The following is a 17779-nucleotide window of genomic DNA, read 5'->3' on the forward strand; positions in this document are numbered from 1 at the left end:
CAGTGATGGTTCTCTAAACTGCACAAAAAGTATTTAGAGTTGACAACAGTTGAGTGAAAGATTGAAGGAACAGTGGAGCACCTGTACTACTGATTTTCATCTGCTTTTTTATTAAAGCTTTTCCTGAGTGCATGGGTACAATGCTGCCCTTTTTGAAGATCCACTGAAGAAACACTTAAAAGCATCAGTTTCTAGAACTAATTAATTTTTTTAAGTATGCTGCTGTCATATTCATATTCATTCTACAGAATACTAGACCACAGGCTATCTAGATGGTCCCAAAGGGAATATTACCTCCTAAAAACTTGAAACCTATACACTCTATCCATTTCTCATCAGTCCACCACATGATTTCTATTCATCCATCAAAAACATTCACAGAGTTAACTAAACTTCCACCAGACATCTGCATTAAGAAGTATAACCTGCAAGATAGTGCAATATTTCTCATGTAGTTATTAGAGTAAAGCCTCATCAATTATTTATCATCCATTTCCTACACGCAAGGCGCCATGCTAAATCATATCCAATGTTGTACAGTCTAGTTTTAAAGCAGTTATCCACCTAAATGCAACTTTCACAATTGACATTTTTGAAGTATGAAATGTCCAAAGCTATATTTTTAAGTTCCATGCACAGAAGACGCTGTTAATTGCTAAAATTTATTTGGCTTGTGAGACCCATTTTCTCCTCACTGTACTGGCTACACATTGGCCGGAGAATGAGAAGACTTTTCTTTTTGTTGTGTTTTTTAACATGTATGCTGTGAAAAAAAGATGAGAAAGAACCACTACAGCACAGAAGGGAAAATGGAGTTTAGTGAGGGAGTAGAAATATGTTAAAGAGAATATGGAAATGCATGGGGAATAAGGAGAGGGTTTGTTGTTTGGTATTTTGCAGGAGGACAGGAGGGATATATTGGTTTTTGTTTTGTCTTATTTGTGTTTGTTTGCTTTGAGCACATAGATGAGTGCTTAAGTGTAGATAGAAAACCAAAATCAGAGAAGAGAATGCAGCAGCAAGACAATGAGTTTTAAAGGAATGTTCTATACAGGTGTTTGCTGCAGTAGGGCTGTTTTGTTTATTTGTTTTTGCAGTAAGGAAGTTCAGACAGCGAGGCAATGTCTGGATAGGAAACATGGATTGATGACAAATGGTTGTGTGAGATACTGGCTTGTTTATTATTAATTATGTAGGCATCAACCTGGATATATATAGAATCACAGTAGCCTACACCTCACCCGCTTATTGCCCACTCTTGGAAACCATACACATCAATAGAAACATGAAGAACCAGGAAAGTTCCAGAAGGGCCTCAGAAATGACTTGAGGACTAGTGACCTACTGCTGGGGTAAAGCGCTTTGAAAAGAAGACTGAACGGGAACATGATTAAATTTTATGAAAATATGAAGTTCATATACTGTGTAATCAGGAATGACTCATCAGATTATCCAACACTAAAACTAAAGGGGGAGAAGGAGCCCTTGAACTTTGAAAGATGTAATTTTAGAACATGTAAGAGGAAATTGTACTTTACTCTTTGAGTTATAAATTGGTCATACCAATAAGTGATACAGACATGAACAAAATAAATGCAATAGGAATTTAGGTAACTGCATGGAGAAAGAACTCATCGTGAGTTCTTTAAAGGGAGCTAGAGCTATTTAAGATATGTCTATAATTTTATAAAGATGATGTCCTGAAGACCAGTTGTTTTTTTTTTTTAAGATTTTATTTATGTATTTGACAGGGAGAGAGAGAGAGAGAACAAGTAGGCAGAGAGGCAGGCAGAGGGAGAGGGAGAAGCAGGCTCCCCGCCGAGCAGGGAGCCTGATGTGGGGCTCGATCCCAGGACCCTGGGATCATGACCTGAGCCGAAGGCAGATGCTTAACCAACTGAGCCACCCAGGCGCCCCCTGAAGATCAGTTTTATCTTTTCACAAAAACATCTCTTGGCTTGTCTATCAGAGTAGTCTTCTGAATGAATGATACTTGGCCTTACCAACAGGGACATCCAGTACCTAGCACAGTGCCTGGTAGGAAGTAGGCTGTTGGTCTTTGCTTGATTTGTTGAATCTCTTTTGTACTTCAAAGATGTATGGCCTTCAGAAAACTGATGTTGTTTATCTAATATCCTAATATTTAATTTGGATGTGGAAGTCATTTGAGCAATGCAGATAATTGTCACTAATAAATAAACAAGTGGTATGAATTGCTATTAACAATGGGATGTTAATGCATAGGATGAAAGACTGGGTTCCATTGTGGTTTCTGCTACTACCCAAGGAGTGGTCCATTCATTCCCCCCAGATAAGTAAAATGACACAGATAAACAAGACTAGACTGAGGCAGACAGCTGCCTTAATGGGCCAATCTGGTATTGCTTCAAACCCAGATTCTTTAAATATGTGTTTCATATTTACTGAAAGACAGCCTGACAACCACAGGTGAAAGAGGATAGGATCAGTCTCTTTTCTATTGGCTTGAATAATTTAGTTCTGACCCAAACTTGTACCCTGTGCTCCACAGAAGAAGAGCTCTGCTGTTAACTCCACCCCAATCCTCTTTGATGGCAGGTGAGTGAACTTCTGTTGTCCTTTGAGCAGCCCCCTAGGGAGCCTCAGCAGTGTCTTGGAAATCTCCCACCCCAAGCAGCTTCCTGAGATGTTCTGAGTAAGCATAATTGTTTCTATTTTATTACATTTTGGCATTCAGATTGAGTTTACATGTCATTTACAGAATGATGCCCAGAGTTCTACTCTTAATTCAACTCTTCAGATAAAATAAGAGTGAGAAACATTGTCTAGTAAATTTAAGATTTTGCTTAAATTATTTACAGTAGTCATAGATGGTTACTAGATTGGCATCCCATGAGGATAGAGATTTTGTGTTATTTCTATACCCACGTCATCCAGCGCAGCGTGGGCAAACGGAGGGTGCTTAGTCAATGCTGATGGAGAAGCATGCAGATGACAGAAAGCTGACAATGCTGGGTCACCCTCTCACCCTCTGCTTCGTGTGGTCCATGGAGGCACCTTAATGACCACCATACTTCATTCTCACATTGACTCAAGGTGAGAATCAGTTCAAGTTTATGAAAGGAGGGGGCATCTTTGGGAGAGAGCTACTCATTTCATGCTAGAAATAGCACAGGAAGTTCAGTTTTTCAAGCCCAACCACTTAAACTATTCTGTTCTTTCTGAGCAGCACAGTATGCTTTGTGTTAGATTGAGTTGTATGAATAGCTGGTTTTCAACCATTTTTGACCCACACAAAAGCTCATCACAGTGGAAACCATGTTGCTTTCAGCATGACATGGTAGAAAGAACATGAGGACCAGATTCTGGGTTCTGAATTCAAGTCCCAATACTGTGAAACCTTGAAGAAACCATTTAATGTCCCCATGTCTCACTTACTCATTCAGTAAATACTGAGCTTCTATTATACACAAGACACTGTGGGGAACATAGTTTCTGCCTCCTCTGGGTCCACAGTTTACTTGGGGAGATAAAATTCACTTGCAAAAAATTATAATCCAAAGCAGTATATGACAGCCTCAAAGTTGCTTTTTTTAAATTAACGGCATCCCCAGCAAGAGCAATTATTTCCTGCTGTAATAATCAGAAGGACAATATAGAACAGAGGACAGCTGAGCTTGGACTGAAAGGATGATTAAGTTTCACTAAACACAGAATTGGAGGAGGGCCGTTCAAGCAAGTGACACGGCAGGAGCAAAGGTGCCGAGGCAGAAAGCACAACGCTGTTTTGGGGTGGCTGGACAGATGGTTTGTGTGGGCAGGCTGTGGGAGAGAAGACTAAAAACCTGTTTCTTCCATGGCATGTGCTAGGAACTTTTTCATTTTAGTTGCTACACTGAATAAATAAATTAAGGAAGGTTGGTAGAAAGAACCCCAGAAGGAAAGGCAGGAAACCAGACATCAGCTTTGTCACCAATTTTCTGGAGTCCTTCAAACGAATCACTATGGGGCTGTGTTGTCCTCAGGTGTCTAATGGAGGTAATTGGGCTTGTCCCTACATGGTCCTAACGGTTACCAGGGTGAAATGAACAATCAGAAAGAAAATTCCCCCTAACATGAATTGTTATGGATTAAAGTAAATTTAGATATTCCTGGTTACGGCAAATGTGTGTACTTCCTTCCTAGAGTACTTTTCAGGGTAATCTCACGTCTTATTTACAAGTGAAAGAAACTGTATGAGTGGGGGAGGGGAAGCTCAGACTGTGATCATTTGGGTCAGCTAGCAATACATTCAACAAAGTCTCCTGGACAGAGGCAGTGTGGAGATAGCTGCTCGGTGTCACACGAAGAGACCCATCGTGGCACCTGAAGAGAAGCCAGGGGAGCAAGCCTCCTGGAAGTAGGAGACTGGATGGAAGAATTCATTGAGCCCAGGAATATCATCAGATTGCAAAAGCCTTCTGGTGTCCTTCAAATTCTACACCATGACCTTGCTCCAGCAGCTCATGACCCGTGCACAGGTTGCTGATGCAGAACAGGAAGAAGTGCTCTTTGCCAGTGACTCACCTGGAGCCAATCTGCTTTGGCAGCCAGCCACCAGGCCAGGATGGGTGTGCCTCCACCACAGCTTCTTGGATGAGTCTTGCTGCTTTCAGCCAGCTTTCCTCAGCTCTGAGGTTCCAGGATGGACTCTCTACCAGGTCGGAGTCTAAGAACAGCCACCCATTTCTCAAATGGGATTTGGTTTAACAGATTCTTTACTGACTCAAATCAGGTCAAGATGACCATGGAGACATCCCCTATGCAGATCCCAGGGAGTGTGGCTTCTCTTGATGTTTACACTCTGGGGATATGAGAAGGTTACTGGCGGACAGACCCATCCATGTGGCCCTGCCACCAAAGCCACAAAGGAGCGGCTGTCTTCTGGGAGTTTTCCTTGGCACCCTTGACCAGAGTCATTGCCATCTGTCAGGTCAGTGACCAGATGAGCTCATTTCCCCCAGTGTGGTGAGTTATCCTAGAAAATCTAGACCAAGCCTCTATGAAGCAGAGCCTCAAGGCCTCCAGTTTTCATCACAGGCATCTTCTTCCTAAGCAAACACTGGAGCGGCCACCTCAGGTAGCACCCACGGGCAGTTCCAGGAAAGGAAGTGAGGACTGGGTGGCCATGAGTTTGGGGCTGGGTTGAGATGCACTGCACCTATATATTCTGTTCCCTAGGCAAGCTAATTTGGGGCCAGTATCAGGTGTCTCTAATTGGGAGAATCCTGGGCTCCCTCATTCAACTTGGGCCATGCCACATAGGAGTCCCAGAGGAGAGGTGCAAACATAGTGGGAAAGGACCTAAGTGTGCAGAAGAGCAGTGTCACCAATCACCACGTATGGACAAGATGAGAACAACTAACATCGCTCCATGTAGAGAATTAGAGCAACATTTGTCTGAATCCTTTTTTTTTTTTTTTTTAAGATTTTATTTGTTTATTTGAGAGAGAGAGAGAGAGAGAGAGAAAACACGAGCAGGGGGAGGGGCAGAGGGAGCAGCAGGGACCCTGACGAGGGGCTCGATCCTGGGACTCCAGGATCATGACCTGAGCCAGAAGCAGGCACTCAGCCAACTGAGCCACCCAGGTGCCCCTTGCCTGCATCCTTTGAGAAAGTCTCTCTTCAAATTCAAGTGAGCAAGAAACATTCATTCTGGGGAAGTTCTCCACCATGTAAGTCTCCTGGTCTGGGAAATGATACCAAAAACACCTCCATTTAAATCTGGAGGTAAAAATGCCTGTCATTTTTGTGTGCCTACCACTTATATCAATATTATTTTGGAAGGATTGGCTGGTACATGTGATGTGTCTGCACTACCATGAGGTGGATAAGTGTCAGAAAAGTATTGTTTATGGCATTTAAGAGTCTGTCAGTGTCCTAGTGCTGTAAATGAAGACAAAAGTTAGACCTGAGGTACAACTCCAAGAAGACAAGCACAGAGCCCGATGGTGAGCTATGAACAGGACTGGCATTTCACAGCAGAGCTGCCATGAGCGAGATCAACCTTAACTAATTATACCTTGGCATACAGCAGGGAGTTGCTTGGCAGCCCAGAAAAGCCCTGTCAAGACAGGAGAGGGTCTGAGCCTCAAGGTTTTCGATTTGCATGCTGAGCCATCCAGGCGGACCAGGGTCAAATGAGGTCTCTGAATCATGGGGTTAACCATACTCTCGCCTGAGTCTTGAGGACCTGGTATGAGTGAGCCATTAGGAACATGTGGAGGTGTGTTGCTGCAAGTCTGCAGCATATAGATTTATGTTTCTGATTATTCATGGCTTATTTTTATATAATGACATATATTTACAATAGACATTTATGTACCAAATGTCATTATTTTCTCCCAACTTGGACTAGGCTAAAAATTTTAGGAAACCTGTCTTTACCATCACATGTAGTTCACAGAGTTGGGACATATCTGTAGAAGATGTTTCCACTCCTCAAACAAGGTGGCTTTGGGAGATTCATTGGATGTGTAAGATTTTCATTCTCTGATACCTACCTTCTGGAAGTGTGTCCAAAATAGTTTCACGAGAGCACAGTTCCAAAAGTAGCAGGACGGACATTGGAGTGGTTGGGGATCTGTACCTGGGCTTCCTCTGTGTGTGACTATTGCACTGAAAAGGGTTTGCTTTCTTTTCTCTTTAAATTTTTTTTTATTTGAGTACAGTTGAAGGGTATTCTCTTTGAGCAACTTTTCTCAAGAAGTAGAATAACCCCAACCTGTTCTGCTCACTCCTTCACTGTGTCCCCTCAATATTTATGGACTCCTTTCCCTTGGAATTGTTTGCTGCATGTTGCTCTGTGATCATTCTTGTCTAGTAAGCCAGAAGCTCCCCAGCCCTGGGACCTGCTACCTCATTAGCCAGGATTTCTCCAGAGCGGGGCCTGGTTCTCTCCCATCCAGTCTTGTGTACTCATGGGGCAGAAGCACGCGCCTCACCTTCTGTCTCCTCCCCAGGGCCGTTGCGTTGGCCCTTGACCTTAGGTTGCTGTCCAACCACATGGCTGCAACAGGACCATGGGCAAATAGGCCTCCTCTTCACAGTAGAACATGCAATCATGGCTGCAGCTGATTCAGAGACCACGGAGTTTGGGAATTTCTGGGAATTCTCAGGTGGCTGGTGGAGGTCTGCTCCTTCTCTCCATTCTCATGCGCTCTCCCTTTTCCTTTCCTTCCTTTCTCTTTGTCTCATGCTAATTTTCTGTACCCTAGTCTGAAAGCCTTGTACGTGCAAGAAAATTTTCTGCATCTGCCTGTACGTTTTGCACAAGCTAAAATAAAAAACAAACCCAAAAGGTGAAATATACTGCAAAGCCCTGGCATTGCCCTTGAGTCTTTGCAGTTGGTGGTGTCATTGCTCATGAGCTGGTGAAGCTGCGAAGTGGAGTGGGGGTGGTGGTTAGATGCCATTAGAGAGTTTTGGAACGCCTTCTCTGAGCTTCACCATATCATCCAAATTATTTGGATCCATTTTGGGGCAACTGCTTGGCCTGAAATTGTCTTCCAAGTTTGTTCTTTCTTTTCTTTTTCTTTCTTTCTTTCTTTCTTCTTTCTTTCTTTCTTTCTTTCTTTCTTTTTCTTTCTTTTTTTGTGAATTGGCTGCATTTAGCAGAGTAGAGTTAGTGTTTTTAATGGCCTGAAAAATGATATCCAGATGCTCCACACAAAGGAGGGGCCCTTCCCTCTAATTGTGAGCCTGCCACAGTGATCCTGAGCCTGGTCCCTCCCAGCTGGACAGTTGCCCTGAGCTCCCAGGGGGTCTACCTTGGGAGACCGCCCGGGAGCTCCAACTGGCCCCAAACCCAAGGAAGGAAGGCAAACCATCTGGAATGCATCGTCCAGATCGGCTCCACACTGCCCAGGCACTCTGACAGCTTTTTGGGACTGCTCGAGGCTTGGATTTAATCCATCAGGCTCTCCAGTCTGAGGCCTCCAGACCTCTCTGTCTCCTTCCAGAATTTGGATCCCACAGAGGCACCATTAGGCCTGCTAGCCACTTCCAAGTTTGGCTTACTCAGGAAAAGGACCAAGGTGTGCTCTGAGAGACACTTTGCAGCAGCTCTTGGACTAGGAACAAATAAAGGAAAGGGCCTGGTTTCAGCAAGAGCCTTTCCCTTTCCACCCCTTCTATTCCCACTGCCATATCCTGACCATCCACTCCAGCCCTGATGATTGACGCTTATTTGGAGAGGAGAAAGAAAATTTGTCCATTCCAGAATGCTTTGGGGAGCCTTTAAAAAGGACAGCCTGGCTTTCCATAGCATCTCTTCCCCATGCAAAGGCTGCTTGAGAGAAATAAAGGGATAAACTCTATAGGGGAGGGAGTGGTTAGAAAGAGGTTTAGAACTATTCTCAAACCAAATTGTAGGAAAAGGATTGAGGGTTTAAAATATTTTTTCTCTGAAACCATAAACCGCTACAAGCTATCAATGCATTTATTGCCAATTATTTTTTTCCTAGAGCAATAAATATTTTGTTAAAATGCAAGACTAAACTGTTCCTTTATAAAGGCTAAACATCCTTCTTACCATTTCTTCCTCTACTTCTGATTTGTTTCTTCATAGACAAGAAGATAATTCCCCCCAAATCCCTGACCATGGGAGCACAGATTCCAAGTTAATTGGATCCAAATTTAGCAGAATCTAGTATGTCTCGAATCAGGCTAGTTCGCCCAAGTGGTTAGAGTGTAGCAGCAGTGAATCCCAGAGTAACCCAGAACCCCCACCCAAGAGTTGCCTCTGAAGCCTCCAGTATGTTTGGCAACGGGCTATGTTTCATGTTCCTGCCTGAGTCGTCCACCTGGCAGTTGTTTCTGTGTCGAGTACTCGTCCCTGCTTCTTCCAGCCCCACTTTTAGTCTCTGCTCACCCCTCTGGTGTTGGCCACCTGGAACCCTGCAGATTACACCTGGAATCAAGATGGAGTGCTGTCAGTGACATGGGAGTCTCAGCAGAAGTGAGTGGAGAAGGCCACACTTCTGGATATCATCCCACTCTCTCCCCAGGGTCACCCTCACAAAGGCTGCATAGGTGTATCGACATTTGGAGCAAGGAGGAGTTCTTACTGACCCACAGCAGACAAATTAGAGTTGAGTAGCAGAAGCCTCTGGCTATTCCACACAGGGAACCTCTAACTGGCTACTCTCCCCTAGGTTCCAGCGTTCTGCGGTGTCACTCAATCTACACCAGCCTTCTCCAGCATCTTCTCTTGTATTCGCTCCCTCTCCTCAAGTATCTACCAATTCTTTATGCAGAATAATTTAGCCAACTCTTGTCTTCTTCCAGGCAATGCCTTTGGAGCATCACTTCTGAATGAAAAGAGGCCTCAAGGTACCTCAAGGTGGATGGGTCACTATATCCCTTCCCCATGCTGAGGGTAAACCATGAAGCACTTGCCCTCTTTAGGCCGTCTTTGTGCTGGGTCTCACAGGGCAGATGAAGAAATGTGGCTTGGGTGAGATGGGGCTGGGGAACTAATTCAGTGCTGAAGCTGGCCCTGGCAATGCCAGTGATAGGTAGATAAGCATCCCAAGGCCATTAAAATCTCAGCTTTGATTTCATACCAACTCAAGCCTAGGATTTCCAATCTGGCAGACAGGCATAGCCTCAGGGAACTGAAGAGGCAGTCAGTGCTCAGAAAACCTCTGGAGGGGCAGATACGATGTAGGAGTTTTGAAGAATCTCCAGCAACCAGGTTTGGGTATAGGCCAACACTCCAGCCCAGGAAGGGGATCAATGGAAGCATAGTTCTCCACCCTTGGATGGTTAGTCAGAGTGGAGCTCCAGCCTCAGAAGGGGACTTAGGTGCTCGGCAAGATATAGGGGGTTACATATTGGATACCCCAGTCAAAGCTCTGGTGAACATGGAGGATATAGGCAGAGCTATAACTCAGAGCCAATATGCATGACCAGTGGTTGCCACAGAGGCCTCAGATCTGTGGCATATTGACCAGCAAAGATCCAAGGGGAGTAAAATAAGCACTAGGATTATAGGAGTGGGCACCTGGCCTTGGGAACAGAACCTAATCCTAAATCCCACTGGATGGTAGGGTGAGTGGGCTGGGCTGGGCTATTTATGTACTGAGCCAGCAGGGCCAGTGAGGTTGGGCTGGGGGAAGGTAGAGGAAGAGGGAAGCAACGAGGAGACTGGTCATTGTCAGCCTTAATAAAGGAGAACATGTTTATTATTAGAACAGCACCTCCCTGACACTCTGGCCATGTACCAGCCTGAAGAGGTGGGGAAAGCACCGGATTAGGAGTCAGGAGTCTGTTCCAGTCTCGTTCTAGTCAATAGCCAGTTGTGGGCCCTTGGACATTTATTTTCTTTATCTGTTGGGCTTCAACTTCCTCATCTGTGACATTAGGAGATGGGGTTAAATCAGCGATTCTCAGAGTCTAGTCCTCTGACTAGCAGCATCAGCATCACTTTGTAGCTTATAAGAAATGCAAATTCTCAGGCCCCACCCCAGAACTAATGAGTCAGAAACTCTGCCAAGGGAACCTAGCAATCTGAGCTTTTAGCAAGCCTCCAGATGATTCTGATGTATAACAAAGTTTGAGACGCACTAGGCTAAAAAATTTCTAAGCCCCTGCATGCTCATATGCCTTTGTAACTGTTAGGACAGATGAAACAAATGTCTCTGTCTCTGTCTCTCTCTCTCTCCTCTCCCCCGCCCCTCTCTCTCACATACACACTACAAGCCACATATAACTTGGCCAGTGAAATACCAGTCTTCTGATGTGGTAGTTAAAAGCTCTGTGAGCAGGTCTGCACTCCATGTTCCAGAAACCCAGCCCACATCCTCTTTCTCATTAGCCTGTCACTAAAATCAGAGCCTGCCTCTACAATGGATACATTATAGTTCTAGTCAGCAGGTGGCAAATTGTACAATAAATTCTTGTCTCCTCTACCTCCTGCCCAATTAGCTGGAGATAAGATGGGAAGATTTACTCTTTTCCACAAGCAAGGTCACAACCTGAAGTCGAAATAGAAGCCAGTTTCCATCCTGGCCCTCCTGAGGCTGCTACAGCGGATTGGCTAGGAGGCAGGTGGATCTGCCTGGTAGCAGGGATTTAATAGGCAAAACAGTGCAGGGAGGAGAAACAAAAGGGAAGAATAGCTGTGCTAAGCCTGTTGCCTTCTAGTTAAAAAAAAAAAAATTATAGATCTATTTATAACCTGTCTTGCTCCACAAAGGATTTGAGGCACTGCCTTCTTGTTGGAAAACCCTTGATGCCAATACTTGGCATTTGATACCATGGAGTTTTCTGAGCTGACGCAAAGGGCGAAGTCTTGTTCACACAGCCTCTGTGGAGGGTATAATGGCTACTCTAAGCAGTATGTTCTAGAATACCCTCTTCCTGCTCATCCCCTTCCTTCCATCTGCTTCCACAGAGAAAATGTGGTCACCATGGTCCTATTCCTTTTTGTTTTTAAACTGCATAACCTGACTCCTGGCTTTACATTTTCCCAGTTCGGTCCAGTAAACAAGATCCACTAGGAAATGTTCAAAAGATCAGTTTGAGGAGTGGTTGTCAAAGGTCTGTACACACAGGGAACTCTTCAGCTTCCCTCAGGGGGTCTGTTCCTTGTGGGAATGTGCCAACTGATGAATCATTGGTTAGTTACTGACTTGGAATTGATTTGGGTCAGGGGAGGGGGCAGGATTTAAATCAACTAATACCCAGTAGATGCCTAGAAGAGAGCCAGGCCCATGGTAAATACTCAATAAGTGTTACTTAAAAAACCAACCAACCAACCAACCGACCAACCAACCCAGTAATGGACTCAGATTTGTACTGGAACCATCTAGATTCTCTTTGGGAGAAAATGGGCCAGGGCCATGGTTTCAACTAGGTTTATTTCTTTGTGGCATTAATTGATCCCTGTGATTCTGAGTCCCCAGTTCTGGCCTCTTTTTCCACTTTTCCTTATCTCCTTAGCCTGGAACAGTACTCAACACCTGAGTCACTCCTAGTTTTTCATAATAAATAATTCTAGTTCCTTAATAAACCCCTTCAAAGGAGATTTACAAGAGAGATTTAGTACCTATACAATGTCCCTGGGCCACTGGACTGATAAAAACAAGTAGGGACAGGGGTGCCTGGGTGACTCAGTCGGTTAAGCGTCTGCCTTCAGCTCAGGTCATGATCTCAGGGTCCTGGGATCCAACCCCACGTCAGTCTACCAACTCAGCGGGGAGCCTGCTTCTCCCTATCCCTCTGTCCCTTCCCCCTGCTCATGCTCTCTCTCTTGAATAAAAAAATCTTTAAAAAAAAAAAAAAAACAAACACTAAGTAGGGACTGCCTCACATCATTTTTTGACATTGGCGAGCTTCCCCATACCAGGTAGTCTTACTTGGGGCACTGGAGGCCTTGGCCCCTGGACTTCAGATATGGTCAGGTCACTGGTACCACCTTGCATTGTTTAGATCCTGCTCTACCCCCAGTGGCCCTCAGTGTTCTGCATGTAGATGTTTCTCCCCGCTTCTTCCATTTATCTATGACACTGCCTACTAGGGTTCTTTCTGGAACTTGACAAACCATTTATAAATTTTTATAGGGAAGAGACAAGAGCAAAGAATAAAGACATTTCTTTTCTTTTTTTTTAAGGATTTTATTTATTTGACACAGAGAGAGTGAGCACAAGTAGGCAGAGTGGTAGACAGAGGGAGAGGGAGAAGCAGGCTCCCCACTGAGCAGAGAGCCGACGTGGGGCTCGATCCCAGGACCCTGCGATCATGACCTGAGCTGAAGGCAGATGCCCAACTGACTAAGCCACCCAGGTGCCCCAGATAAAACATTTCTAAAAAAGAAAAGATACCCTACCAGATATCAAGACTTATTATTAAGCAATAGAAATTAGAACTGTTATTGGTGCAAGGATATAAAGATATACCAGTAGGATAGAAGAAAGAAGCTAGAAACAGACCCACATGCATATACAAATATGAAAGAGAAGATACGACAGATAGGCAAGGGTGATGGTAGTCCATTCCATAAATGGTACTGAAAAATTGGTGTCCATTAATATGGAAAAAAAAGAAAGAAAATGGACCCTTACTACAAACAAAGATGAATTTTGTAAGATTATTTATTTATTTGAGAGAAAGAGAGAGCGAGCATGGTGGGGGAGGGGCAGAAGGAGAGGAAGAAGCAGACTCCCCGCTGAGCAGGGAGCCTGATGCCGCCTTTCCCAGGACCCGGGGATCACGACTAGAGCCAAAGGTGGATGCTTAACCCACTGAGTCACCAAGGTGCCCCAAAGATGAATTTCTGATATAATAAAAATTTAAATGTAAAAGGCACAATTTTAAAAATCTTTTAGAAGAAACTATGGAGTAAGTTTATGAACTCAGAGTAAGAAAGAGTATCTCCAATAAGCCACAATAGGCAGAAACCATAAAGGAAATTTTAATGCAAATTTCTACATTAAAATTTTAAACTTCTGCTCATTAGAATTCACCTTAACAAGAGTGAAAAGGCAAGCCACCATCTGGGAAAAAATATTTGCAACATATGTTAACTGGCAGAGGATTACGGTCTAGAATATATGAAGGACACAAACGGATCAAGAAGAAAGAGAAACACCCTAATAGTAAAAGAGACAAAAGACATAAACAGGCATTCACAAATGGACAATGAACAAGTGAAAAATGCTCAACCTTTGATTTACAAAATGCAAATCAAATCTACCTGATTCATATCCACCAGGTAGGCAAAAGTTAGAAAGTCCAACAATAACAAATACTGGGAAGAATGTGGAATAACCTGAACTCCTATCTTATCAGTGTGAGTATAAATTGGTCCCAGTATAGGAAAACAATTTGGCGTTTCGTTGTAAGGGGCAAGGTAAGCACACCTGAAAACCCAGCAATTCTACACCCGAGTATATACTCTAAAGTCAGTCAGTTTCCCTCTCTCTTTCTTCTCTCTCTCTCCCTTTCTCTCTCCTTCTCTCTCTCCCCATATCTGTATCATATCCACATTTATGTCTCTATATCTGGAGACATTATACAAGAGTGTTTCATGCCACATATTCAGAATAACCCACCCAAATATCCACCAACACTAAATGAACATGTAAGTTTCATTATGTTCATTCAGCGAACGACTATACAGCAGTGAAAATGAACAATAGCTACACACATGAGAATGGATGATCAGTCAGTGCCTGGCAGAAGCCCCACCCGCCCCTCCAGGACGTCCTCCCTTTGGCCCCAGCACAGTGTCTCCCTAGTCCTTTACACACAGAAGCTTTCATCAATTTCAGTTGGGACTATTATTGATCAATTCCTTGAAAAAAATTAGAACAGATAAGACAATGAAATACTCCAGCCTTAAACATCTTATTTTAACTTAAAACATACAAATATGGGTTCATTTGCCAGTCTTTTGATGAGAAGGTTAGACTTTTCATTTGGGCATGAGTTCCTCATCATCTTTCTTGCATCGTTCCAGTTTTCCAAGCTGGAGCAAGAACGCAGTCCCTTGAGTAGCCCAAGGTCACAGGGCTTGCAACAGACCTGGTACCAGAATGACTTTGTGTTTCTCAGCACAGTGCCGAGCGGAAGAGTGGCCTGTAAATTCAGTTGAATTGCACGGAGCTACTTGGAAGGGTGCCCGACAAGGGTTGGGATGGGGACAAAGAGGATAAGCTGTAAGATGCAGGCAGGTGCCAAAGAAAACTTGACTTAAATTATCACACTGCCTCTCGTGGTCATCCCCAGATCAAGTACTGGGCACAGCTACGTGCACATACCCAAAGCTTCACACAGTGTCTCTCTTTTACCTGACGGCTCACTCTGGGACTTAATGCTCCTTTGGTGTGTGTGTTGGGGGAGTGGATTGGGGAGGCTGGGGAGGGGAGGAGGACGCGGATGGTGAGGAGCAAACTTTGGCTTCCCTCCTGAGCTCAGCTTCCCCGGCATCCCTGGGCCCTTCTCTGTCCAGTCTGTGCTCCGAGGTCAGAATCAAGTTTACAGATATTTAAAAGTCTGCACTTGACCCTGGAATACTGGCAAGCTCCAGAGAAATTAGAGTTCACAAGTACAGTTTCCTAGGGCTGTTAATGCTTTGTGTGAGAGCTTAGCAAGTGCCAAGGAGACAGTCAATATACATGTGTATGTGTGTGTGCGTATGTGTGTGTACATGCATGTGTATATATATGTGTGTGTGTTTGTGTGTGCCCTTGCACGTGATCTTTCCCCGACCTAGGCCAGGCAAGTACAGATTGCACGGGGAGTCAGGAAGTACCCTTCCAGTTCATGGCTCCTAGAATTTCAAGGTGCACATGCTGCTGTAAATTTTATTGTTTCTCATAAATATTATCTTGTTTCCCCGCACATGGGCTGTGCTCTCCCAGGCTTTGCAGGGGAGGCCATGCAAGTCCGGCCTGTTTGTTTTGGCCGGGCCTGCTCAGGGATAAAGCAGGGCCGGTACTGGCCCTTCCCTGGCCCTTCCCGGGGCGCTGGCAGCCAGCTGTGGGGGAACACGCAGCTGCACGGAGGGGAGATGGCAGGGTCCAGGCACAGCGGCTACAGCGGCTGGAGCAGGAGGTGGGGGCAGTGGTGAAGTAGAAACCCTTTAGCACTGGGTTTTCTCATCCTCCTGCCCACTCAGAGATCCTGGTTTCGGAGAGCTGGAGCATGGCTGTGCAACTGCTGCCTGGCAGGAAAAAGGAGGGAAATTCCTGAAGTACTCCTGATTAGTACTCCATGAGTATTAATCATTTATTTCCTGTTAGTATAATTTAGGTTCTTGAGAGATTTGGGCTGGGCAGGAGGAAGATGTTCTTTGAGAACAAGGGTATTTAAAGTCTGGGTCAGAAGCTCAGATCCCTCTAGAACAGCCTCCCGATTTTATAGATGTTCAAACTATAGCCCAGAGAGGTTTGCCGACTTGCCACAGGTCACACAGCTCATTTGATGGTACATACCATGAAGACTTTTTTTTTAAGTTTTTATTTTAATTCCAGTTAATTAACTTACAGTGTTATATTAGTTTCAGGTGTACAATACAGTAATTCAACACTTCCATAATCACCCTGTGCTCATTACAAGTGCCCTCCTTAATCCCTATCACCTACTTAACCCCTCCCCCCAACTCCCATCCCCTCTGAGAACCATTAGTTTGTTCTATATGATTAAGAGTCTGTTTCTTGCTTTCTCTCTCTCTCTTATTTTTTTCCCTTTGTTTTGTTTCTTAAATTCCACATATGAGTGCAAGCTTATAGTATTTGTCTTTCTCTGACTGACTTATTTCTCTAAGCATTATACTCTCTAGCTCCATCCATGTTGTTTCAAATGGCAGAATTTCATTCTTTTTTATGGCTGAATAATATTCCATTATATATATCTCACTTCTTCTTTATCCATTCATCAATCGATGGGCACTTGGGCTGCTTCCAGGTATTCGATATTGTAGATAATGCTGCTGTAGACATCAGGGTGCATGTATCCCTTTGAATTAGTGTTTTTGTATTCTTTGGGTAAATACCTAGTAGTGCAATTGCTGGATCATAAGGTAGTTCTATTTTTAACTTTTTGAGGAGCCTCCATATTGTTCTCCACAGTGGCTGCACCAGTTTGCATTCCCACCAACAAGGCAAGAGGGTCCCTTTTTCTCCGCATCCTCTCCAACACTTACTGTTTCTTGTGTTAGCCATTCTCACAGGTGTGAGGTTATCTTATTGTGGTTTTGATTTGCATTTCCCTGATGATAAGTGATGTTGAGCATCTTTTCATGTTCTTTTGGCCATCTGGATGTCTTCTTTGGAAAAATGTCTATTCATGGCTTCTGCCCATTTCTTAACTGGATCATTTGTTTTTTGGGTGTTGAGTTTGATAAGTTCTTTATAGATTTTGGATAACCCTTTATCAGATATGTCATTTGCAGATATTTTCTCCCAGTCTGTAGGTTGCCTTTTCATTTTGTTGAGTGTTTCCTTCGCTGTGCAGAAGCTTTTTATTTTGATGAAGTCCCAGTAGTTCATTTTTGCTTTTGTTTCCCTTGCCTCAGGAGACACATCTAGAAAGAAGTTGCTACAGTTTATGTCAAAGAAGTTACTGCCTGTGCTCTCTTCTAGGATTTTTATGGTTTCCTGTCTCACATTTAGGTCTTTATTCCATTTTGAATTTATTTTGGTGTAAGAAAGTCATCCAGTTTCATTCTTCTGCATGTAGCTGTCCAGTTTTCCCAACACCATTTGTTGAAGAGACTGTCTTTTTCCCTTTGGATATTTTTTCCTGCCTTGTTGAAGATTAACTGACCATATAATTTTGGGTTTATTTACAGATTTTCTATTCTGTTCTATTGATCTATGTGTTTATTTTTATGCCAGTACCATACTGTCTTGATGACTACAGCTTTGTAATACCACTTGCAGCCCAGAATTGTGATGCCTCCAGCTTTGCTTTTCTTTTTCAAGATTGCTTTAGCTTTTTAGGGTCTTTTGTGGCTCCATACAAGTTTTAAGATTGTTCGTTCTAGTTCTGTGAAAAATGCTGGTGGTATTTTGATAGGGGTTGAATTAAATGTGTGGATTGCTTTGGGTAGTATAGACATTTTAATAATATTTTTCTTCCAATCCATGAGCATGGAATGCCTTTTCATTTCTGTGTTGTCTTCAATTTCTTTAATCAGTGTTGGATAGTTTTCAGAGTACAGGCTTTCACCTCTTTGGTTAGGTTTTTTCCTAGGTATCCTTTTATTTTTGGTGCAATGGTAAATGGGATTATTTTCTTAATTTCTCTTTCT

The 17779-nt window shown here is 43.7% G+C and overlaps 1 long non-coding RNA gene across 2 annotated transcripts in view; it reads left to right on the plus strand.

Moving 5' to 3' along the window:
- Positions 1-17779, plus strand: part of LOC116636328 — a 50859-nt gene that overhangs the window by 27219 nt on the left and 5861 nt on the right. The window contains exon 3 of one of the 2 annotated variants that reach the window (XR_004300321.1): positions 2531-2674. This is a non-coding gene — a long non-coding RNA (uncharacterized LOC116636328). The remainder of the gene's footprint in view (positions 1-2530; positions 2675-17779) is intronic. The other variant, XR_004300322.1, reaches the window with a different exon arrangement.

The sequence above is a fragment of the Phoca vitulina genome, unplaced genomic scaffold (genome assembly GCF_004348235.1).
Source record: "Phoca vitulina isolate PV1807 unplaced genomic scaffold, GSC_HSeal_1.0 scaffold12, whole genome shotgun sequence".
Classification (NCBI taxonomy): domain Eukaryota; kingdom Metazoa; phylum Chordata; class Mammalia; order Carnivora; family Phocidae; genus Phoca; species Phoca vitulina.